General features: G+C 44.3%; 1 long non-coding RNA gene and 1 pseudogene across 1 annotated transcript; both read right to left on the bottom strand.

The window, feature by feature from the left end:
* Positions 1-1,993: 1,993 nt before the first annotated feature.
* On the bottom strand, positions 1,994-2,877 carry LOC121562161. Its single transcript, XR_005999423.2, has 2 exons — positions 2,738-2,877; positions 1,994-2,533 (listed from the first exon to the last, which is right to left on the bottom strand). It is a non-coding gene; the product is annotated as an uncharacterized LOC121562161 (long non-coding RNA).
* A 580-nt stretch (positions 2,878-3,457) lies between these two features.
* On the bottom strand, positions 3,458-5,042 carry LOC123486909 (annotated as a pseudogene).
* Between the last annotated feature and the right edge of the window lie 18,505 nt (positions 5,043-23,547).

The raw sequence follows: 23,547 nt of genomic DNA, 5'->3' as shown, positions 1-23,547 counted from the left end.
CTGTCAAAGGACACCAGAAACAAAATTGTAGACCTGCACCAGGCTGGGAAGACTGAATCTGCAATAGGTAAGCAGCTTGGTTTGAAGAAATCAACTGTGGGTGCAATTATTAGGAAATGGAAGACATACAAGACCACTGATAATCTCCCTCGATCTGGGGCTCCACGCAAGATCTCACCCCGTGGGGTCAAAATGATCACAAGAACGGTGAGCAAAAATCCCAGAACCACACGGGGGACCTAGTGAATGACCTGCAGAGAGCTGGGACCAAAGTAACAAAGCCTACCATCAGTAACACACTACGCCGCTAGGGGACTCCAAATCCTGCAGTGCGAGACGTGTCCCCCTGCTTTGCCAGTATATGTCCAGGCCCGTCTGAAGTTTGCTAGAGTGCATTTGGATGATCCAGAAGAGGATTGGGAGAATGTCATATGGTCAGATGAAACCAAAATAGAACTTCTTGGTAAAAACTCAACTCGTCGTGTTTGGAGGACAAAGAATGCTGAGTTGCATCCAAAGAACACCATACCTACTGTGAAGCATGGGGGTGGAAACATCATGCTTTGGGGCTGTTTTTTCTGCAAAGGGACCAGGACGACTGATCCGTGTAAAGGAAAGAATGAATGGGGCCATGTATCATGAGATTTTGAGTCAAAACCTCCTTCCATCAGCAAGGGCATTGAAGATGAAACGTGGCTGGGTCTTTCAGCATGACAATGATCCCAAACACACCGCCCGGGCAACGAAGGAGTGGCTTCGTAAGAAGCATTTCAAGGTCCTGGAGTGGCCTAGCCAGTCTCCAGATCTCAACCCCATAGAAAATCTTTGGAGGGAGTTGAAAGTCCGTGTTGCCCAGCGACAGCCCCAAAACATCACTGCTCTAGAGGAGATCTGCATGGAGGAATGGGCCAAAATACCAGCAACAGTGTGTGAAAACCTTGTGAAGACATACAGAAAACGTTTGACCTGTGTCATTGCCAACAAAGGGTATATAACAAAGTATTGAGAAACTTTTGTTATTGACCAAATACTTATTTTCCACCATAATTTGCAAATAAATTCATTAAAAATCCTACAATGTGATTTTCTGGATTTTTTTTCCTCATTTGTCAGGCCTCTCTCATCTTTTTAAGTGGGAGAACTTGCACAATTGGTGGCTGACTAAATACTTTTTTTCCCCACTGTATGTATATTCTAAATTATTCTACTCCTACTGCTCTCTAAACCATGGTTCATAGTTCACCATTTTATAAACTCCCAAATCATCTCCAAAATTCAACTGAATTGATATCACTGTTGAGTGATTTTTTATCAGTTTGGTAAACATGTTCATCCCATTGTGACATTGCCAACCATGATGTATGGAAGCATTTGACGTATTAATGGTTCCCTATAAAACCCTGTAATTCTAAGAACGTGTCAGATGGTTTTGAACTCGGTCAAAATCACTGCAGTATGAAGGGCGATAATGAGTAGGCCTACATTCAGTACTTTGTTGACAGCGACCACGCTGAGATTCCTCGCGAGCGGCCGCTTCTGTGTGCAGCTGGCCTGGTGCTTGCGACCGTTCGGCTGTCTACTTTTATAGAAAATATTACGGCGTCGGTGAGGATGAACCGGCCACCGTGGAAGCGTGTACCGTGTTGTCACGGTTGAGGAGGGTAAATTTACAGATTTTACAATGTCTAAATAGCAATACATACTGTTTATAGTACGGACTGAAACTATATTTAGCCATCATCATGTCATCATTTGAGTCCCAAATGGCACCCTATACCCTATTCCTATTTTTTACCAGGGCCAATAGTTATATGGTCAAAAGGCTCTGGTCAATAGTAGTTCACTAAATAGGGAATATGGTGCCATTTAGGACTCAAATAATGACATGATGATGATGGCTAGCAAAGCCCAGAGGAGATTTGATATTTTTTACAGTGTAGCCCTAGATGCTATGGAATTCCACTATTAACAACAACAAACGAACATGCTCCTCTGAAACCAAACCTTTGCTTTAGGTTTAATTGAACATATTGGTACATTATGCAGACACATAAATACAATGTGATATCACACAATATAAAATACAAATAAAATATAAGATCAGCCTAACTACATGGACAGATGTCTGGTGTCTTGCAGTATTTCTTAAACTTAGAGAAAATGATCCTTTATTGTTTATTCATAAAGATCATGAGCCCACCCTGGACCAGGAGGACCCAGTCCTTGTTCAGGTAATAATGTAGGCCTATCAATAGTCTGAGTACCGGTCTGTTTCTACTCTCTTGCCAATTCCATCGTGGCAATGTGGTATTTGCATAACAATCCAATAAGGTTGTGGGCAGAAAGCTGAAACAGACTGGCACCCAGGCTATAACAATACTGCTTCTGTAGCAGGATTGGTTCAATAACAATCTGACATTCAAACTGTAATTTTACTCACTCGAAAATTGATCCTTAGTTTGTAGATGAGGAGGTTGGCAGCGGCCCTGTCTGGCTTTAATCCCTTGGTCTGGACCTCTGTGGGTTCCCAGCTCTGTAAATCCAACGATACTGATAATCTCTAGTTTTAAGACTAGTTTATGTAACTTAAACATAAACAATACGTTTTCTGAAGAACAATATGGAAATACATTTCTGTATAGTATTATTCATTATGATCTAAAAGGTAAAACTCTAGACACTGTGGATACGGGCCATGAACTAATACCATTCTAATAATAGTTCACAGTGGGCTCACCTCAGTGAGAATGTGTGTGGTCCTGTGCTGTTCAGCTAGGGGTTCAGGAGGAGGTGTAGTCTGGTTGTCTTCCATGACAATGGTCCCCTCAGGGTTCCTCAGACCCTGCTCACACCCCTCCTCCTTCACCAGCAGCACCTCTGGACTCTTCTCCTCCTGGGAGAGAGAGGTGTTACAGATTACACAGACATACACTCCCTCAGGTACGTACACATCAGAGGCGGCTGGTGGCACCTTAATTGAGGCCTATAGTGATGGCTGCAACGGACTAAATGGAATGGTATCAAACTCCTTTTCTAAATGGAATGGTATCAAATTCCTTTTCTAAATGGAATGGTATCAAATTCCTTTTCTAAATGGAATGGTATCAAATTCCAGCCATTATTATGATCACTCCTCCCCTCAGCAGCCTCCACTGGTACACACGCACACACTGATAATAAACACACTTTAAACATGGAGTGTTTACCCATCCCCACTACATGAGTCCTATACTGTAGTTACAGAATGACTTCATTGTTGTTAAACCCATCATGGTGAACATAAATATGATGTTGTGGGTAAAAATAAGTCAGCTATGATAAGTCAAAAGTAATCAAAAGACAAACCTGACTAAACTAATTTGACGTGTACAGTAGGTATATTTAGAATAGGGTGAGATCAGATGCGTTGTATACTAAAGAAGGTGTCAATGAAAGTCTTACAATGAAAATTCCCATTTTGTGTTTATTAAACATAAAGAAGTATTAAATACATTATATGAAAACCACACGTACACGTGGCAACAAAAAATCAGCATAAACTCGATAAACTGCGTTCATTTTCTCATTTAAAGTGTCTTGGAATTATTTTTTAGTAGTTGAATGGAAGTAATGAAACAGGCATTTGTGAACATTATAACCTACACAGTACAAACACAATATGTAACAGACCTTTTAGGCTTATATATGCCTTTTATGTCACACAATGTCTGGATGCAATATGCTACCCAGGAATATTCTACACTGAAATCTGTTACTCTTGTTATTCAAAATTGTTTTTAATGCAGGGTTTGATGTAAATGTCAGAAGCTATTGAGTGGAATGGTTACTTTCTATGTTATCGAGTGGAATGCTTTTTCTGTTGGTGTATGATAAGGTAGCTCCTCTCTGAAAACCTCTTCCCGCAGCGTGTACAGACTCTCTCCCATGTGGAGCTTCAGGTGCCTCTTCAGGTTGGACGAGTGTGAGAAACTGGCCCGGCACAGGTGGCAGCCGAACGGTTTCTCCCCCGTGTGGACCCTCTGGTGCCTCTTCAGGTCACCAGCCTGGGCAAAGCGCATGTGACACAGGGTACAGCTGAAGGGTTTCACCCCTGTGTGAAACCTCTGGTGGATCTCCACCTTCTGGAGGCAGCTGAAGCCTTTGTTACAGAACATGCAGAGGAACCGTTTCTCTTTACTATTGCCTGATGTGGCTCCCCCTCCCTGAGCCTGGGCTCTAGCCGTGTCGTTTGAGTTCAATACCTGATCGAAAAGGACGAGCCGTGTGAATCAGAAGGCCCCATCGATGTGGACACTGGGTCGCGATCCCTGAACGCATGTAAAGGGGAGTGGGTCGCGACATTTGGATTTGTCTCTAAGCTTTCCCTGTAATCTAAGTGTCCGTCTCCTAGGTGACTATCTGCATTCCATGTGGGAGGAACTTCGCCCTCCACTTTCACAGGCACTTCATCTATGACGAGACCCTCCCCTATCTCATCTAGGCAACCTTCAGAGTATACACTACTACTGTACTGGTTACAGTCCCCTCTAGACAGATCAGTCTGTGTCTCTAAACCCAAGGGCATGTTGCCAGGGTCCATATCTGTAGTGTAAGAACAAGACAGATCATCACCACCAGTGTCTAATGTGTCACCATCACCCTCTCCAAGGGAATTAACCGTCCTCTGGCTCTGGTGAAATACGGGCAAATACTCTGAGCTGGTAGCAGGAGGACAGCCCAGTGTCCCCAGCCCCAGTCTCTCTGGGTCTGATCTGTGGTCAGATCCTGTGTGTAAGAGCCTTTGTGTTACAGTTAAACTTTTGGTGTCGGTCTCTGACTTGAGGACGGTGTTCAGCGTTCCACTGACCTCCGTGATGCTGCGTCGGGACCTGGGCTGCGCTGGGGCGGTGGTGGGGTCCTCTGTGGCTACAGGGGGGCACTCCAGACGCTGCTCCAGTCTGGATGTCTCTGCTGTGCCGTGGGTCCTCCTCTCCTTCAGTCCTCTCCTGCTTGACCAGAGACAATCCTCCAGGACCTGCAGCCGCTGCATCTGCAGACTGACACAAGAAGAGAGGAGGTTATTACTGGTACATGAGTTGAATTGGATAACAACGTCATAGGGAAGTCTCACAAGCTCCCATATCCTCCTGAGACTCAGCAATTCATTTTTGCCCTCTCTAATGGACATTCGTTTTTGATCTAAGGCCATACATGCCACTGTGTCAGGCCTATTGTACCTTTGAGAGGACATTCTGGGCGTTTCAATGATATCACGTGTGGGGGTGTCACATTCATACTTTTTTCTTTTTGGTTCTTCAAAATGGCTACCATCACAATTAGCAAATTTTATGGTAAGTGTATGCAATTATAATCAAATTGTTTCTAATAGTTAAATATCTCAGGAATAATTTGGTGAGTATTCAGAGCAGTATAATATTTTTTTCTCCATATTAAATAAGACCTTGTTAATAAATGTCCTCTGTTCATGTTTACTACCAATTGAGTCCTAATGGCCACTACAGTGCACATATAATAAAACAAATCTCTACAAATATTTGTTCACATTTGTTTCTTTGTAACATGTTTTTGTTCACCCCAAACACTTGTTTGATGCAAAAAATATATAAATTGCAAAACCTTTTTTTGCTGACTCTCAGGAGGTTATGGCAAATAAATTAGGACTTACATGTAAGCAAGTCAATAGCTGAGGGGAGTCTTGCTGAAATAAACTGGTCACATTTTATTTACAAAGTAACTGTAATTTTTTATGCAACACTATTACACTAACCTCTATCATGATAACATGCTGGGTTGAGGTTCCACTCCCCTCATCAACAGTGATTGGTTGGTCATCTCTCCATGTATTGTGTCCCGCTGGCTTCACAAAGCTCCTGTGGCCTCCAGTGAGATGTCCTTCACCTGAGAGTGATTGGGGGGAAATAGGTGGTTAGGTTAGGTACTGTCAATGCTCAGCTGTATATTTATTTACACTGTCTAGAATTGGCGAGGATGTAAGCTAATACTTCGCAATTTCTTGATATACTGTTTATTAATCGATGTATTATGTTCCATGCATCTTGTTTTCATTGACTAAATAATAGGAAATTCAGTAAATCACGAATCTAGTTAGAATATGATAGTGTCTTTGCGCAAGATAGGTAAGTAATCAGGGGAATTATTACTTTCTATCCAAAACCCAATTCTGGGTAACACATCTGAACACATGTGCAGAGGGGAACCAGGCGACGCAGCCTCCGCCTCCTTCAAAATGTACCTCTTGACGTTCCTCGGTATCGGTCGACAATCTTGACACAACTAGGACGACTGGCGAGGACGCGTTCCCGTGCCACCTTAAGTTCCAATAGCTGTAGTTTCCTCCGCAATGCACCGTTTTCTTTCTGGCTTTGAGAAATTTCCAAACGAAACACTGCATAGTCGTCGTCTACGAGTTTACAGATGTCTGCCACGGCTGCATTCGCTAGCACCTCCATGATAGAGGCTATTTGAGTGTGAAAAACCATACTGTTAGCAGTTATCGTTACCTAGATAACATCTATCAACCAAGTTCTGTCTCCAACGCGAATTAAAGTCTACATGGGGTAAGTATGTGATGCTGTTAAATTGGTCATATTTTGAGTTTCAACATGGTGTTAATAAACCTTTAAATAACAACAATAAAAGCGCTAACGTGGAAATTATTCTTGGTCACTGTTCACTTCCGTTTACACTGAAGAGAAAGGATGTTATTGGTTGGCGTCATAGCTCAAAGGGTATGCGCACTGTTCTTTGAAATACCGTACTGCTTATTACGTTACATATCAAATCTATTCGTGATCAGTCAATCAATTAATCAATCAATTTTATTTTATATAGCCCTTCTTACATCAGCTAATATCTCGAAGTGCTGTACAGAAACCCAGCCTAAAACCCCAAACAGCTAGTAATGCAGGTGTAGAAGCACGGTGGCTAGGAAAAACTCCCTAGAAAGGCAAAACCTAGGAAGAAACCTAGAGAGGAACCAGGCTATGAGGGGTGGCCAGTCCTCTTCTGGCTGTGCCGGGTGGAGATTATAACAGAACCATGCCAAGATGTTCAAAAATGTTCATAAGTGACAAGCATGGTCAAATAATAATCAGGAATAAATCTCAGTTGGCTTTTCATAGCCGATCATTAGAGTTTAAAACAGCAGGTCTGGGACAGGTAGGGGTTCCATAACCGCAGGCAGAACAGTTTAAACTGGAATAGCAGCAAGGCCAGGCGGACTGGGGACAGCAAGGAGTCACCACGGCCGGTAGTCCCGACGTATGGTCCTAGGGCTCAGGTCTCTCAGTTGGCTTTTCATAGCCGATCATTTAGAGTTGAAAACAGCAGGTCTGGGACAGGTAGGGGTTTCGTAGCCGCAGGCAGAACAGTTGAAACTGGAATAGCAGCAAGGCCAGGCGGACTGGGGACAGCAAGGTGTCATCATGCCCGGTAGTCTGACGTATGGTCCTAGGGCTCAGGTTCTCAGAGAGAAAGAGAGAACGAGAGAATTAGAGAGAGCATACTTAAATTCACACAGGACACTGGATAAGACAGGAGAAGTACTCCAGGTATAACCAACTAACCCCAGCCCCCGACACATAAACTACTGCAGCATAAATACTGGAGGCTGAGACAGGAGCGGTCCGGGAGACACTGTGGCCCCATCCGAAGAAACCCCGGACAGGGCCAAACAGGAAGGATATAACCCCACCCACTCCGCCAAAGCACAGCCCCGCACCACTAGAGGGATATCCCCAACCACCAACTTACAATCCTGAGACAAGGCCGAGTATAGCCCACAGAGGTCTCCACCACAGCACAAACCAAGGGGGCGCCAACCCAAACAGGAAGATCACGTCAGTAACTCAACCCACTCAAGTGACGCACCCCTCCCAGGGACGGCTTGAAAGAGCACCAGCAAGCCAGTGACTCAGCCCCTGCAACAGGGTTAGAGGCAGAGAACCCCAGTGGAGAGGGGAACCGGCCCGGCAGAGACAGCAAGGGCTGTTCGTTGCTCCAGCCTTTCCGTTCACCTTCACACTCCTGGGCCAGACTACACTCAATCATATGACCTACTGAAGAGATAAGTCTTCAGTAAAGACTTAAAGGTTGAGACCGAGTCTGCGTCTCTCACATGGGTAGGCAGACTGTTCCATAAAAATGGAGATCTATAGGAGAAAGCCCTGCCTCCCGCTGTTTGCTTAGAAATTCTAGGGACAATTAGGAGGCCTGCGTCTTGTGACCGTAGCGTCCGTATTGGTATGTACGGCAGGACCAACTCGGAAAGATAGGTAGGAGCAAGCCCATGTAACGCTTTATAGGTTAACAGTAAAACCTTGAAATCAGCCCTTGCCTTAACAGGAAGCCAGTGTAGGGAAGCTAGCACTGGAGTAATATGATCAAATTTCTTGGTTCTAGTCAGGATTCTAGCAGCCGTATTTAGCACTAACTGAAGTTTATTTAGTGCTTTATCCGGGTAGCCGGAAAATAGAGCATTGCAGTAGTCTAATCTAGAAGTAACAAATGCATGGATTAATTTTTCTGCATCATTTTTGGACAGAACATTTCTGATTTTTGCAATGTTACGTAGATGGAAAAAAGCTCAGAGCACACTTGTTTAGAAAGAACTGTGTGTTAGCAAGAACAGAGTAGAATATAATAAAATATAATGACTTTATTCCATCTACATCCCCTCTGTAAGGTAAATATTGAACTGTGCTTTATCTATCCTAGGTTTACTGTCTCTCAAAACACAGGTATTTACAACCCTGTTTCAAATGACAAGTTAACAAAGGGTTAATGAGGGGTATGTGGTTAACTACCCTCCTAAACAGAAGTAAACAGGTCATATACTCTGACCCAGTTTGTAGAGACCAGTCAGTCTGCAATATCAAATACAGGTGCACTTTAGTTCATGTTTAATATTTAACCTCAGTCATCACATGACGAAGCTATGTTATAGGCCATTTACTTCAAATAGCTTGAGGTCAAGGACTGTAGACTAAACACAATGACATGGTGAGTTACACTCCCCTAAGTATTTATTTGGACAGTTTAGGTAAAACATTTAATTTGGCTCTATACTCCAGGATTTTGATTTGAGATTAAATGTGGCGACATACAGATTAAGTTGTGCCAAATAGAAATGAATAGTAAATAATGTATTGTGTCATTTTGGAGTCACTTTTATTGTAAGTAAGAATATAATGTGTTTGAACACTGCTACATAATGTGGATGCTACCATGCTTATGGAGGGGGGTGGGTGTATTTATACCTCTAACTTTCTCACTCATCACAAAATTAATCAAGACCTGGGCCCGTATCCACAAAGTCTCAGAGTAGGAGTGCTGATCTAGGATCTTTCCATATAATCTTATTCATTATGATCTAAAAGGATGAACTGATCCTAGATCAGCACTCCTACTCTGAGAGGCTTTGTGATACGGGACCTGACCTAATACCATTCAGACAGTAGTTTACAGTGGGCTCCAGTGAGACTGTGTGTGGTCCTGTTCTGCTCAGCTGGTTCCTCTGTGGGTTCAAGAGGAGGTGTAGTCTGGTTGACCTCCATGACCATGGTCCCCAAATTTGTTTACATCCCCTGTTAGTGAGCATTTCTCCTTTGCTAAAATAAAGATAATCAATCTAACCAACAGGTGTGGCATATCAGGAAGCTAACTAAACAGCATGATCATTACACAGGTGCACCTTGTGCCAGGGACAAAAGGCCACTTTAAAATCAGCAGTTTTTTCACACAACACAATGCCACAGATGTCTCAAGTTTGGAATGTCCACCAGAGCTGTTGCCAGATAATTGAGTGTTAATGTCTCTACCATAAGCTGCCTCCAATGTCGTTTTAGAGAATTTGGCAGTATGTCCAACTGGCCTCACAACCGCAGACCACGTATAACCACACCAGCCCAGGACCTCCACATCTGGCTTCTTCACCTGCGGGATCGTCTGAGACCAGCCACCCAGACAGCTTATGAAACGGAGGAGTATTTCTGTCTGTAATAAAAGCCCTTTGTGGGGGAAAACACATTCTGATTGGCTGCGTCTGGCTCCCCAGTGGGCAGGCCTGGCTGCATTTGGGTGGGCCTATTCCCTCAAAGGACCACCCATGGCTGCACCCCTGCCCAGTCATGTGAAATCCATAGATTAGGGCCTTATTTATTTCAATTGACTGATTTCTGTAACTTAGTAAAATCTTTGAAATTGTTACATGTTGCGTTTATATTTTTGTTCAATATACAGTGGGGAGAACAAGTATTTGATACGCTGCCGATTTTGCAGGTTTTCCTACTTACAAAGCATGTAGAGGTCTGTAATTTTTATCATAGGTACACTTCAACTGTGAGAGACAGAACCTAAAACAAAAATCCAGAAAATCACATTGTATGATTTTAAGTAATTAATTTGCATTTATTGCATGACATAAGTATTTGATACATCAGAAAAGCAGAAATTAATATTTGGTACAGAAACCTTTGTTTGCAATTACAGAGATCATACGTTTCCTGTAGGTCTTGACCAGGTTTGCACACACTGCAGCAGGGATTTTGGCCCACTCCTCCATACAGACCTTCTCCAGATCCTTCAGGTTTCAGGGCTGTCGCTGGGCAATACGGACTTTCAGCTCCCTCCAAAGATTTTCTATTGGGTTCAGGTCTGGAGACTGGCTAGGCCACTCCAGGACCTTGAGATGCTTCTTACGGAGCCACTCCTTAGTTGCCCTGGCTGTGTGTTTCGGGTCATTGTCATGCTGGAAGACCCAGCCACGACCCATCTTCAATGCTCTTACTGAGGAAGGAGGTTGTTGGCCAAGATCTCGCGATACATGGCCCCATCCATCCTCCCCTCAATACGGTGCAGTCGTCCTGTCCCCTTTGCAGAAAAGCATCCCCAAAGAATGATGTTTCCCACCTCCATGCTTCACGGTTGGGATGGTGTTCTTGGGGTTGTACTCATCCTTCTTCTTCCTCCAAACACGGCGAGTGGAGTTTAGACCAAAAAGCTCTATTTTTTTCTCATCAGACCACATGACCTTCTCCCATTCCTCCTCTGGATCATCCAGATGGTCATTGGCAAACTTCAGATGGGCCTGGACATGCGCTGGCTTGAGCAGGGGGACCTTGCGTGCGCTGCAGGATTTTAATCCATGACGGCGTAATGTGTTACTAATGGTTTTCTTTAAGACTGTGGTCCCAGCTCTCTTCAGGTCATTGACCAGGTCCTGCCGTGTAGTTCTGGGCTGATCCCTCACCTTCCTCATGATCATTGATGCCCCACGAGGTGAGATCTTGCCATGGAGCCCCAGACCGAGGGTGATTGACCGTCATCTTGAACTTCTTCCATTTTCTAATAACTGCGCCAACAGTTGTTGCCTTCTCACTAAGCTGCTTGCCTATTGTCCTGTAGCCCATCCCAGCCTTGTGCAGGTCTACAATTTTATCCCTGATGTCCTTACACAGCTCTCTGGTCTTGGCCATTGTGGAGAGGTTGGAGTCTGTTTGATTGAGTGTGTGGACAGGTGTCTTTTATACAGGTAACGAGTTCAAACAGGTGCAGTTAATACAGGTAATGAGTGGAGAACAGGAGGGCTTCTAAAGAAAAACTAACAGGTCTGTGAGAGACGGAATTCTTACTGGTTGGTAGGTGATCAAATACTTATGTCATGCAATAAAATGCAAATTAATTACTTAAAAATCATACAATGTGACTTTCTGGATTTTTGTTTTAGATTCCGTCTCTCACAGTTGAAGTGTACCTATGATACAAATTACAGACCTCTACATGCTTTGTAAGTAGGAAAACCTGCAAAATCGGCAGTGTATCAAATACTTGTTCTCCCCACTGTATATATTTGCCTTATACATTGAGTGTACAAAACATTATGAACACCTGCTCTTTCCATGACATAGACTATCCAGGTGAAAGAGATGATCTCTTAGTGTTGTCACTTGTTAAATCCACTTCAATCAGTGTAGATGAAGGAGAAGAGACAGGTTAAATATGGATTTTTAAGCCTTGAGACAATTGAGACATGGATCATGTACAGTGAGGGAAAAAAGTATTTGATCCCCTGCTGATTTTGTTCGTTGCCTACTGACAAAGAAATGATCAGTCTATAATTTTTATGGTAGGTTTATTTGAACAGTGAGAGACAGAATAACAACAACAAAATCCAGAAAAACGCATGTCAAAAATGTTATAAATTGATTTGCATTGTAATGAGGGAAATAAGTATGACCCCCTCTCAATCAGAAAGATTTCTGGCTCCCAGGTATCTTTTATACAGGTAACGAGCTGAGATTAGGAGCACACTCTTAAAGGGAGTGCTCCTAATCTCAGCTTGTTACCTGTATAAAAGACACCTGTCCACAGAAGCAATCAATCAATCAGATTCCAAACTCTCCACCATGGTCAAGACCAAAGAGCTCTCCAAGGATGTCAGGGACAAGATTGTATACCTACACAAGGCTGGAATGGGCTACAAGGCAATCGCCAAGCAGCTTGGTGAGAAGGTGACAACAGTTGGTGCGATTATTCGCAAATGGAAGAAACACAAAAGAACTGTCAATCTCCCTCGGCCTGGGGCTCCATGCAAGATCTCACCTTGTGGAGTTGCAATGATCATGAGAACGGTGAGGAAATCAGCCCAGAACTACACGGGAGGATCTTGTCAATGATCTCAAGGCAGCTGGGGCCATAGTCACCAAGAAAACAATTGGTAACACACTACACCGTGAAGGACTGAAATCCTGCAGCGCCCGAAGGTCCCCTTGCTCAAGAAAGCACATATACAGGCCCGTCTGAAGTTTGCCAATGAACATCTGAATGATTCAGAGGAGAACTGGTTGAAAGTGTTGTGGTCAGATGAGACCAAAATCGAGCTCTTTGGCATCAACTCAACTCGCCGTGGTTTGGAGGAGGAGGAATGCTGCCAATGATCCCAAGAGCACCATCCCCACCGTCAAACATTGAGGTGGAAACATTATGCTTTTGGGGGTGTTTTTCTGCTAAGGGACAGGACAACTTCACCGCATCAAAGGGACGATGGACGGGCCATGTACCGTCAAATCTTGGGTGAGAACCTCCTTCCCTCAGCCAGGGCATTGAAAATGGGTTGTGGATGGGTATTCCAGCATGACAATGACCCAAAACACACAGCTAAGGCAACAAAGGAGTGGCTCAAGAAGAAGCACATTAAGGTCCTGGAGTGGCCTAGCCAGTCTCCAGACCTTAATCCCATAGAAAATCTGTGGAGGGGAGCTGAAGGTTCGAGTTGCCAAACGTCAGCCTCGAAACCTTAATGACTTGGAGAAGATCTGCAAGAGGAGTGGGACAAAATCCCTCCTGAGATGTGTGCAAACTTGGTGGCCAACTACAGAAAGCGTCTGACCGCTGTGATTGCCAACAAGGCCAACAAAGTACTAAGTCATGTTTTGCAGAGGGTCAAATACTTATTTCCCTAATTAAAATGTAAATCAATTTATAACATTTTTAACATGCGTTTTTCTGGATTTTTTTGTTGTTATCCTTTCTCTCACTGTTCAAATAAACCTACCATTAACATTATAGACTGATCATGTCTTTGTCAGTGGGCAAAGCGTACAAAATCAGCAGGGGATCAAATGTTTTTCCCTCACTGTATGTGTGCCATTTAGAGGGTTAATGGGCAAGACAAAATATGTATTTATTTGAAATGCCTTTGAACAGGGTATCATAGTAGGTACCAGGTGCAACAGTTTGTGTCAAGAACTGCAATGCTGCTGGATTTTTCATGCTCAATAGTTTCCCGTGTGTATCAAAAATGGTCCACCAGCCAAAGGACATTCAGACAACTTGACAACTGTGGGAAGCATTGGAGTCAACATGGGCCAGCATCCCTGTGGAACGCTTTTGACACCTTGTCGAGTCCATGCCCTGACGAATTGAAGCTGTTCTGAGGGCAAAATGGAGGGGTGCAACAAAATATCATACAATGTCTGGACACAACACAACCCAGGAATATTCAACACTGAAATCTGTTACTCTCGTTATTCCAACTGCATCTGTGGATCTTTTCTGCTGACAACAATGAACATTATTCTTTCTCTTTAATGCAGGGTTTGATCTAAACATCAGAAGGTATCGAGTGATATGGTTACCTTCTATGTTATAGAGTGGAATGGTCTTTCTGCTGGTGTATCCTGAGGTAGCTCCTCTCTGAGAACCTCTTCCCGCATAGCGTACAGGCGAATGGCCTCTCTCCCGTGTGAACCTTCAGGTGCCTCTTCAGCTGGTGCTTGCGTGAGAATCTCTTCTCACACTGGGGGCAGCTGTAGGGTTTCTCTCCCCTGTGTGGGGACCCTCTGGTGCCTCTTCAGGTCACCAGCCTGAGCCCGAAGCTCATGTGACATTGGGTACAGCTGAAGGGTTTCACCCCTGTGTGGACCCTCTGGTGGATCTGCACCTGTTTGGGGAAAACTGAAGGCTTTCCCCACAGAACGGACTATGGGAACCGCTTCTCTTTACAACTGGATCTGCTTATAGCGTTACTACTACTACTGTCATTTGTCAATGGGCTTGTGTAGCCATTTAATGTTGAGGCACTGGCATTGTCTGAGGTCTGGTTTAACATTAGGAGAGTGAGGAGGACGAAGGCCAGGGAGTGTCTGTGTTGTCGCAGGGTCCATATTCCAGTTGATAGATCCTAAGAAGGCATGCTGAAGGCGGCACCTGTTAGGGTTAACCTGAGGCGCCATCAGTCTCTCTGAATCACAACTATAGGAGCAGGACGGAGCATCGCTAACCGAGTCTGTGTCTGTTCTCTCCAGCTGCATTTGGACAGCTCTCCGTCCCTGTGGACCAAATCTACGCCTCACCATGATCTCAGCCAGTCTGTTGTCATGGAGTTCAGTTGTTGTTTTGTGTTCCACTGTCTGTTCTTGGTTGTAGTTAGCAGTGTTGTTCCCCAGCCCAGAGTTGAGGATGCTGTCCCATCCACTGACCTCTACTATGTCGCCTCTGGTCCTGGCCTGATCAGTGATGTTGTCCCCTGGGCCTTGGCTGCACCCGTCTCGGTCTGGGAATCCAAGATGGCCACCCAGTCTCCTCTGTTAGCCTCCAGCCAACCACCTGCAGGAAGAGGTTAGAAAATAGACTTTACAAACATAGCAGAGAACTACATATGGAGATTTTAAGTCAATTACCTGGTCAAGTTCATACATTTGTGTGTTTTTCAAATCAAATCAAATTTTATTGGTCACATGCGCGAATACAACAAGTGCAGACATTACAGTGAAATGCTTACTTACAGCCCTTAACCAACAGTCGTTTATTTTGAAACAAAAAAGTAAGAATAAAACAACAACAAAAAAAAAAAAGAAGTGTTGGAGAAAAAACAAAGAGCAGAAGTAAAATAAAGTGACAGTAGGGAGGCTATATATACAGGGGGGAGTGCTTGCAGAGTCAATGGCGGGGGCACCTGGCTAGTTGAGGTAGTTGAGGTAATATGTACATGGGTAGAGTTAAAGTGACTATGCATAAATACTTAACGAGTAGCAGCGCGAAAAAGGATGGGGTGGGGGGCAGTGCAAATAGTCCGGGTAGCCATGATTAGCTGTTCAGGAGTCTTATGGCTTGTGGGTAGAAGCTGTTGAGAAGTCTTTGGACCTAGACTTGGCACTCCGGTACCGCTTGCCGTGCGTAGCAGAGAGAACAGTCTATGTTACTAGGGTGGCTGGAGTCTTTGACAATTTTGAGGGCCTTCCTCCTGACACCGCCTGGTATAGAGGTCTTGGATGGCAGGGAGCTTTGCCCCAGTGATGTACTGGGCCGTCGCACTACCCTCTGTAGTGCCTTGCGGTCAGAGGCCAAGCAGTTGCCATACCAGGCGGTGATGCAACCAGTCAGGATGCTCGATGGTGCAGCTGTAGAATTTTTTTGAGGATCTGAGGACCCATGCCAAATCTTTTTAGTCTCCTGAGGGGGGAATAGGCTTTGTCGTGCCCTCTTCACGACTGTCTTGGTGTGTTTGGACCATGATAGTTCGTTGGTGATGTGGACACCAAGGAACTTGAAGCTCTCAACCTGTTCCACTACAGCCCGTCGATGAGAATGGGGCGTGCTCAGTCCTCTTTTTTTTCCTGTAGTCCACAATCATCTCCTTTGTCTTGGTCACGTTGAGGGAGAGAGGTTGTTGTCCTGCACCACACGGCCAGATCTCTGACCTCCTCCCCTATGGGCTGTCTCATCGTTGTCGGTGATCAGCCTACCACTGTTGTGTCGTCGGCAAACTTAATGATGGTGTTGGAGTCGTGCCTGGCCATGCAGTCATGGGTGAACAGAGAGTACAGGAGGGAACTGAGCACGCACCCTTGAGGTGGCCCCCGTGTTGAGGATCAGTGTGGCAGATGTGTTGTTACCTACCCTTACCACCTGGGGCGGCCCGTCAGGAAGTCCAGGATCCAGTTGCAGAGGGAGGTGTTTAGTCCCCAGATCCTTAGTTTGTAGTGATGAGCTTAGAGGGCACTATGGTGTTGAATGCTGAGCTGCTAGTCAATGAATAGCATTCTCACGTAGGTGTTCCTCTTGTCCAGGTGGGAAAGGGCAGTGTGGAGTGCGATAGAGATTGCATCATCTGTGGATCTGTTGAAGCGGTATGCAAATTGGAGTGGGTCTAGGGTTTCTGGGATTATGCTGTTGATGTGAGCCATGACCAGTCTTTCAAAGCACTTCATGGCTACAGGCGTCAGTGCCACGGGTCGGTAGTCATTTAGGGGTTATCTTAGAGGTTCTTGGGCCACGGGGACTATGGTGGTCTGCTTGAAACATGTTGGTATTACAGACTCGGTCAGGGACATGTTGAAAATGTCAGTGAAGACACTTGCCAGTTGGTCAGCACATGCTCGGAGTACACGCCCTGGTAATCCGTCTGGCCCAGCGGCCTTGTGAATGTTGACTTGCTTAAAGTCTTACTCAACATCGGCTACGAGAGCGTGATCACATAGTCGTCCGGAACAGCTGGTGCTCTCACGTGCATGCTTCAGTGTTGCTTGCCTCGGCCGAGCATAGAAGTGGTTTAGCTTTCGTCTGGTAGGCTTGTGTCACTGGGCAGCTCGCGGCTGTGCTTCCCTTTTGTAGTCTGTAATAGTTTTCAAGCCCTGCCACATCCGACTGAGCGTCAGAGCAGTGTAGTATGAATCCTTTTTGTATGTGAACATAAGTTGTATTGATTTCATTTATGAATGAAGAAAAATAATAGCCAGGTGCATCACTATTCCCATTGAAGTATATCTATTAGCAGTGACCACTTTTTGACCATGGCCGTGATGACATTCTATTTGCTCTAATCATGCTAAATTCTCGGAGTAAATTCTCTATAACATTTTAACCATATATGGTAGAGACATATGGCTTGGACTATTTGTTTTTCTGATGTAATTCACTCTTGAATGGACATATTGTTATAAACCTTGAATGAAAAAATAATTTTATGGGTGTTCTAATATGTACAGTCACCTCAAATTATTGGCACCTTTTGATAAAGATGAGTAAAAAAGACGATATACACAGTAAAATAATTCAAATAGCTATATTGTATGCCCAAATTGGGGAAATTATATTATTTTATAATAACGCAATTGTCAGAAATGTTGTTTAACAAGTAATAAAATACATCTCAAAGATAGGTGTCAAAGTTATTGGCACACCTGTTTTCAATACTCCAGCACCCCCCCTTGCAGGATGATGACACTGAGCCTTTTTCTAAAAATGTTTTATGAGTTGGAGAACACATTGGGAGGGATCTTAGACCATTCCTCCATACAGAATCTTTCCAGATCCTTGATATCCTTTGTCTTCCCTTATGGACTGCCGTCTTCAATTCAAACCACAGGTATTCAATGGGATTTCAGTCCGAGACAGATTCTGTGGTCAATCAACAATTTCTTTGTGGATTTTGATGTGTGCTTGGGGTTATTGTCTTGCAGGAAGATCCACTTGCAGCCATGTTTCAGCCTTCTGGCAGAGGCAACTCAGGTTTTTGGCTAAAATGTTCTGGGTACTTGGTAAAGTTCATGATGCCGTGGACCTTAACAAGGCCCCAGGACCAGTGGAAGTTAAATATCCCCATAACATCAAAGATCCATCACCATATTTTACAGTGTATGAGGTACTTTTCTGTATATGCTTCCGTTTTCCGACACCAAACCCACCACTGGTGTGCATGGCCAAAGAGCTATTTTCATGTCATCTGACCAAGTGACACCACCTGTCGTCCAGACAATGTGCTATATGTATTTCTCCCTTACCTTGCTCCCCCATCTTTAGTCCACTCAGCAGGTCAATGCTCTCTGGTCCATCTTCTATTGTCTCCTCTTTGACCAGCAGCAGATCAGGCTTCCCATCCTCCATGTCTACTAACTGTAAGAGATACAGAGTGAGAAGATGTTGGATCAAGAAATCTGATATGAGCACCCTGCTATGGAGAGGCTTTGTGAATACGGGCCCTGACCTAATACTATGCAGACAGTAGTTTACAGTGGGCTCACCTCAGTGAGACTGTGTGTGGGCCTGTGCTGCTCAGCTGGTTCCTCTGATGGTTCAGGAGGAGGTGTAGTCTGGTTGTCCTCTATGACCATGGTCCCCTCAGGGTTCCCCAGACCCTCCTCACACCCTCCTCCTTCACCAGCAGCACCTCTGGACCTCCTCCTCCTGGAAGAGAGAGGTGATACAGATTACATAGACATACATCCCTCAGGTGCGTTACACACACAGATAAAACAGTGTTTACCCATCCCCACTATGTTTGAGTCCTATACTGCAGTTACAGAATGACTTCATTAGAAGTTAAACCCATCATGGTGGACATAAATATGATGTTATGGGTGAGATAAGTTTGCAATGATATGTCATAAATCAGAAAAACCTGACTAAACTATTTTTTACATGTACAGTAGGTGTTTGTTAGTGTGTGGGTATGTGTAGTTATATTTAGTAAGTGTATATTGCTTATAAAGCTCTGTTGAATGTTTGCAGGAAAGGGTGAGATCAGATGTGATGTATACTAAAGAGAGTTTCAATGAAAGTCTTAGAATGAAAAGTCCCATTTTGTGTTTATTAAACATAAAGTCTTAAATACACTATATGAAAGCCACACATACACTACATGTCTCAACTAAAAATCTGCATGAACTTGATAAACTGCATTCACTTTCTCATGAAAAAGTGCCTTTTTAAATTCAGTAGTTGAATGGAAGTAATGAAACATTTACATCATATAGGCTACACTGTACAAACACTATGTAAAATACTTTTAGGCATATACAGTGTACAAAACATTAGGAACACCTTCCTATTATAGAGTTGCACTCCCTTTTGCCCCTCAGAACAACCTAAATTTGTTGGCATGGACTCCTACAAAGTGTCAAGCGTTTTCACAGGATGCTGGCCCATGTTGACTCCGATGCTTCCCACAGTTGTGTCAAGTTGGCTGGATGTCCTTTGGGTGGTAGACCATTCTTGATACAGACAGGAAACTGTTGAGCGTGAAAAACCCAGCAATGTTGCAATTCTTGACACACTCAAACTGGTGCACCTGGCACCTACTACCATACCCCGTTCAAAAGCACTTAAACATTTTTGTCTTGCCCATTCACCCTCTGAATGGCACACATACATCGATCCCTGTCTCAATTGTCTCAAGACTTAAAAATCCCTTCTTTAACCTGTCTCCTCACCTTCAGCTTAAGTGGATTTAACAACTGACATGAATAAGGGATCGTTTAACAAGCTTCACCTGGTCAGTCTATGTCATGGAAAGAGAGCAGGTGTTCCTAATGTTTTGTACATTCAGTATATATGACACAATGTCTGGATGAAATATTCTACCCAGAAATATTCAACACTGAAATCTGATACTCTACGTTATTCCAAATGCATCTGTGGATCTTTTCTGACAACAATGAAAATTAAACTTTGCCTTTAATGCAGGCTTTGATCTAAACATCAGAAGCTACTCGAGTGGAATGGTTTTTTCTGCTGGTGTATCCTGAGGTATCTCCTCTCCTGAGAACCTCTTCCACATAGTGCATACAGGCGAACGGCCTCTCTCCCCTGTGTGGACCTTCAGGTGCATCTTCAGATGGTGCTGGTGGGAGAACCTCTTCTCACACTGGGGGGCCGCTGTAGAGTTCTCCCCCTGTGTGGACCCTCTGGTGCCTCTTCAGGTTGGAACGAGGTGTGAGAAACTGGCCCCGCACAGGTGGCAGACGAATGGTTTCTCCCTGTGTGTGGACCCTCTGGTGCCTCTTCAGGTTGCCAGCCTCAGCGCGAAGCGCGAGATATGACACTGGGTACAGCTGAAGGGGTTTCTCTCCTGTGTGGACCCTCTGGTGGATCTCCACCTTCTGGAGGGCAGCTGAAACCTTTGTTACAGAACATGCAGAGGAACGGTTTCTCTTTACTATTGGCCTGATGTGGCTCCACCTCCCTGAGCCTGGGCTCTAGCCCTGTCATTTGAGTTCAATACCTGACTGCAAAGGACGGCATGTGCAGATCAGAAGGCCCCGTCGACGAGACATTGGTCGCATTCCTGAACACGTGTAAAGGGAGTGGGTCGTGACATTTCAGATTAGTCTCTAAGCTTTCCCGGTAGTCTAAGAAGTCACTGGAGTTGCCCTGCAGTGCCCCTTCTCCTAACTGAGTCTCATCTGCATTCCATGTCAGAGGAGCGGGTCATCCCCCACTTTCACAGTAACCTCATCTGCTGACCAGACCCTCTCCTTTCTTATCTAGGCACCCTTCAGAGTATACACTACTACTGTACTGGTTCCAGTCCTCTTATTGGATTAGTCTGTGTATCTAAGCCCACAGCCATGTCACCCTGTATCATCTCTCGTCTCTGCTAGCGATGAACAGGACGGATCGTTGCCAGTCTGTACGCATCACCTGAGTCCCGATGGGGCAGAACCGGTGCCTCTGGCTCAGGTTACCGTGAAGTGTCAAAATACCCTGGCGCGGGAGCAGGAGGACAGCCCAGTTGCTCCCTGCCCAGTCGCCAAAGTTTCTGTGTCTGTCTCTGACTTGAGGGCGGTGTTCGACGTTCCACTGACCTCCAAGTGAAGCTGCGTCGGCTCCTGGCTGCGCTGGGGTGGTGGGTGCGGTCCTCCGTGGTTACAGGGGGCGCCACTCCAGCCACAGCTCCAGTCTGGATGTCTCTGCTGTGCGTGGGTCCACCTCTCCTTCAGACCTCTCCAGCTTGACCCCAGGACCAGCAGCCTCTGCATCTGCAGACTGACACAAGAAGAGAGGAAGATTACCAGTACATGAGTTGAATACCCTATGAAAGTCCTGCATACTTCCTGTTTCCAGTCCCATACGGTTTTTTATGTGGGCTTCAAACTTATATAATAAAATTCATGGCAACGGTCATATAAGATATACATAAAATTATATTTGTGTATTGATTTGCTCATACCCGAAAACATTTGATGCTCAAGTAGTAAGACATTGGCAAAATTAGAAAAGTCTAATTTGAACTACAACTCAGCAGCCTTGTTAAAGGTGCCTCGCGAAAGTTGAGGACTCTACAGACGATAAAAACCTTTAAATTACAGTCAGTTTTATATTAGATTACACTGGAGCCAGCCAGTACTTTTTTAAAACGGGGTTGGATAGACCGGCAAACTGCCAAAGCCAGCTGGTGGGAGTTGTAGTTCATGTGTGTAGTTCTAATGAAACAGTTCTAACTTTCGGGCTTCATGCATCTTCTTGGCCTTCAAATAAGTTGAAAACCAGTTATATGGTAAGTAAATTCTTGGAAACACTCATACATTTTAATGTCTTATATGACGCGTTTTTATGAATTTCATGATTAAAATTTGAAGCAAATTCTTAGCCTACAAAAACGAGAAACAAGAAAGTCCCACTTTCATGGTGCATTGGATAACAATGGGCTCGTTTGAGTGGTAAGGCTAAAGCAACCCACTCTAGACGAAAGTCGGGAGTGCATCTGCCACAGCCTGAAAGTCAGACACATGTGGTGGTTTTCCAACAGCAAGGCTCAGATCAACATGGCAGTTCACAAATAGCTGCTATTGTTTATTAAAGTTTCTCTATGAATGTCAAAATAAACATTTCTATAACCCCATATCACACACACTCACAAACTGGAAACATAACGCGTGTACAATTAATGGTTGAGAGAGGTGTCATACTCACTTTCATTTGTTTCCCCTATAGCTTTGGGAATATTACAAACTTGGTTTCCTTTTTCAGCCACGTATTTGGCCACATTTGCGTGAGTCAAACAACACCCTAAGATTGGTTGACAAATAGTGCCCTCTCCACAATGCATGGATGGCTGCATGGTGCAGTTGGTGAGAAGGATTATCTTGGCAAAGATAAATGCTCACTAACAGGGATCTAAACAAAATTTGTGCATAAAATCTGGAGAGAAATAAGCAATGCGCGTATGGAAAATGTGTGGGATAATTTATTTCAGCTCATGAAACATGGGGCCAACACTTTTACATGTTGAATTTATATTTTTGTTCAGTATAAATATTGTTGGCAATGGAATAAATAGCAGAAGAATAACTGCAGATTAAATAATGCTGTAATTGAAAATTGTACACCCAATGTGGGACTACTGACCCTTAAGAATTGGCGATAACAATGTGTAGGGAAGTCTCACAAGCTCCCTATGGCAGATAAATAAGGATGCACATGTTGGGCAAGTGAATAGCCGAGGAGCCTTTCTGAAATAAACGGGCCACATTTTATTTACAAAGAAGCTGTAATTTTTATGCAACACTATTACACTAACCTCTATCACAATAACGTGCTGGGTTGAGGTTCCACTCCCCTCATCAACAGTGATTGGTTGGAGTCATCTCCATGTATTTTGTCCCACTGGCTTCACAAAACTCCTTTGGCCTCCAGTGAGATGTCCTTCACCTGATTGAGTAATTGGGGGAGAAGAGGTGGATGGTTAGCTACTGTCAATGCTCTGTGGTATATTTTACACTATTGACGGTTTTGACACTAGACTTGGCAAGGATGTGAGTAACACTTCTCATAACTTCTTAATATACTATTTATCAATTTATGTATTATGTTCCATGCATCACATTGTTTTTATTGAGTAAATAATACTAAAATGCAGCTAATGAAGAATCTGGTTAGAATATGATAGTGTCTTTGCGCAAGATAAGTAATCAGAGGCATTACTGCATACTATTCAAACAGACCAAGACACAATTCTGGGTAGCACATATGAACACGTGTGCAGAGGTGAACGGGTAGACAGGCCGCCGCACCTCTGCCTTCCGGGGGTAATGTACCTCTTGCTATGCTTCTGTATCGGTCGAGGATCTTGACACTGCTGGGACTACTGGCGAGGACGCGCTCCCGCACTGTCCTGTCTGCGCGCTCCCGTGCCACCTTCAGTTCCAGCAGCTGTAGTTTCCTCCGCAACGTCCTGTTTTCTTTCTGGCTTTGAGAAATTTCCAAACGAAACTCTGCATAGTCGTCGTCTAGCGAGTTTACAAATCT

This window comes from Coregonus clupeaformis, unplaced genomic scaffold, assembly GCF_020615455.1.
Source record: "Coregonus clupeaformis isolate EN_2021a unplaced genomic scaffold, ASM2061545v1 scaf1341, whole genome shotgun sequence".
NCBI classification, from domain to species: domain Eukaryota; kingdom Metazoa; phylum Chordata; class Actinopteri; order Salmoniformes; family Salmonidae; genus Coregonus; species Coregonus clupeaformis.
This window is presented reverse-complemented; position numbering and strand designations above follow the sequence as displayed.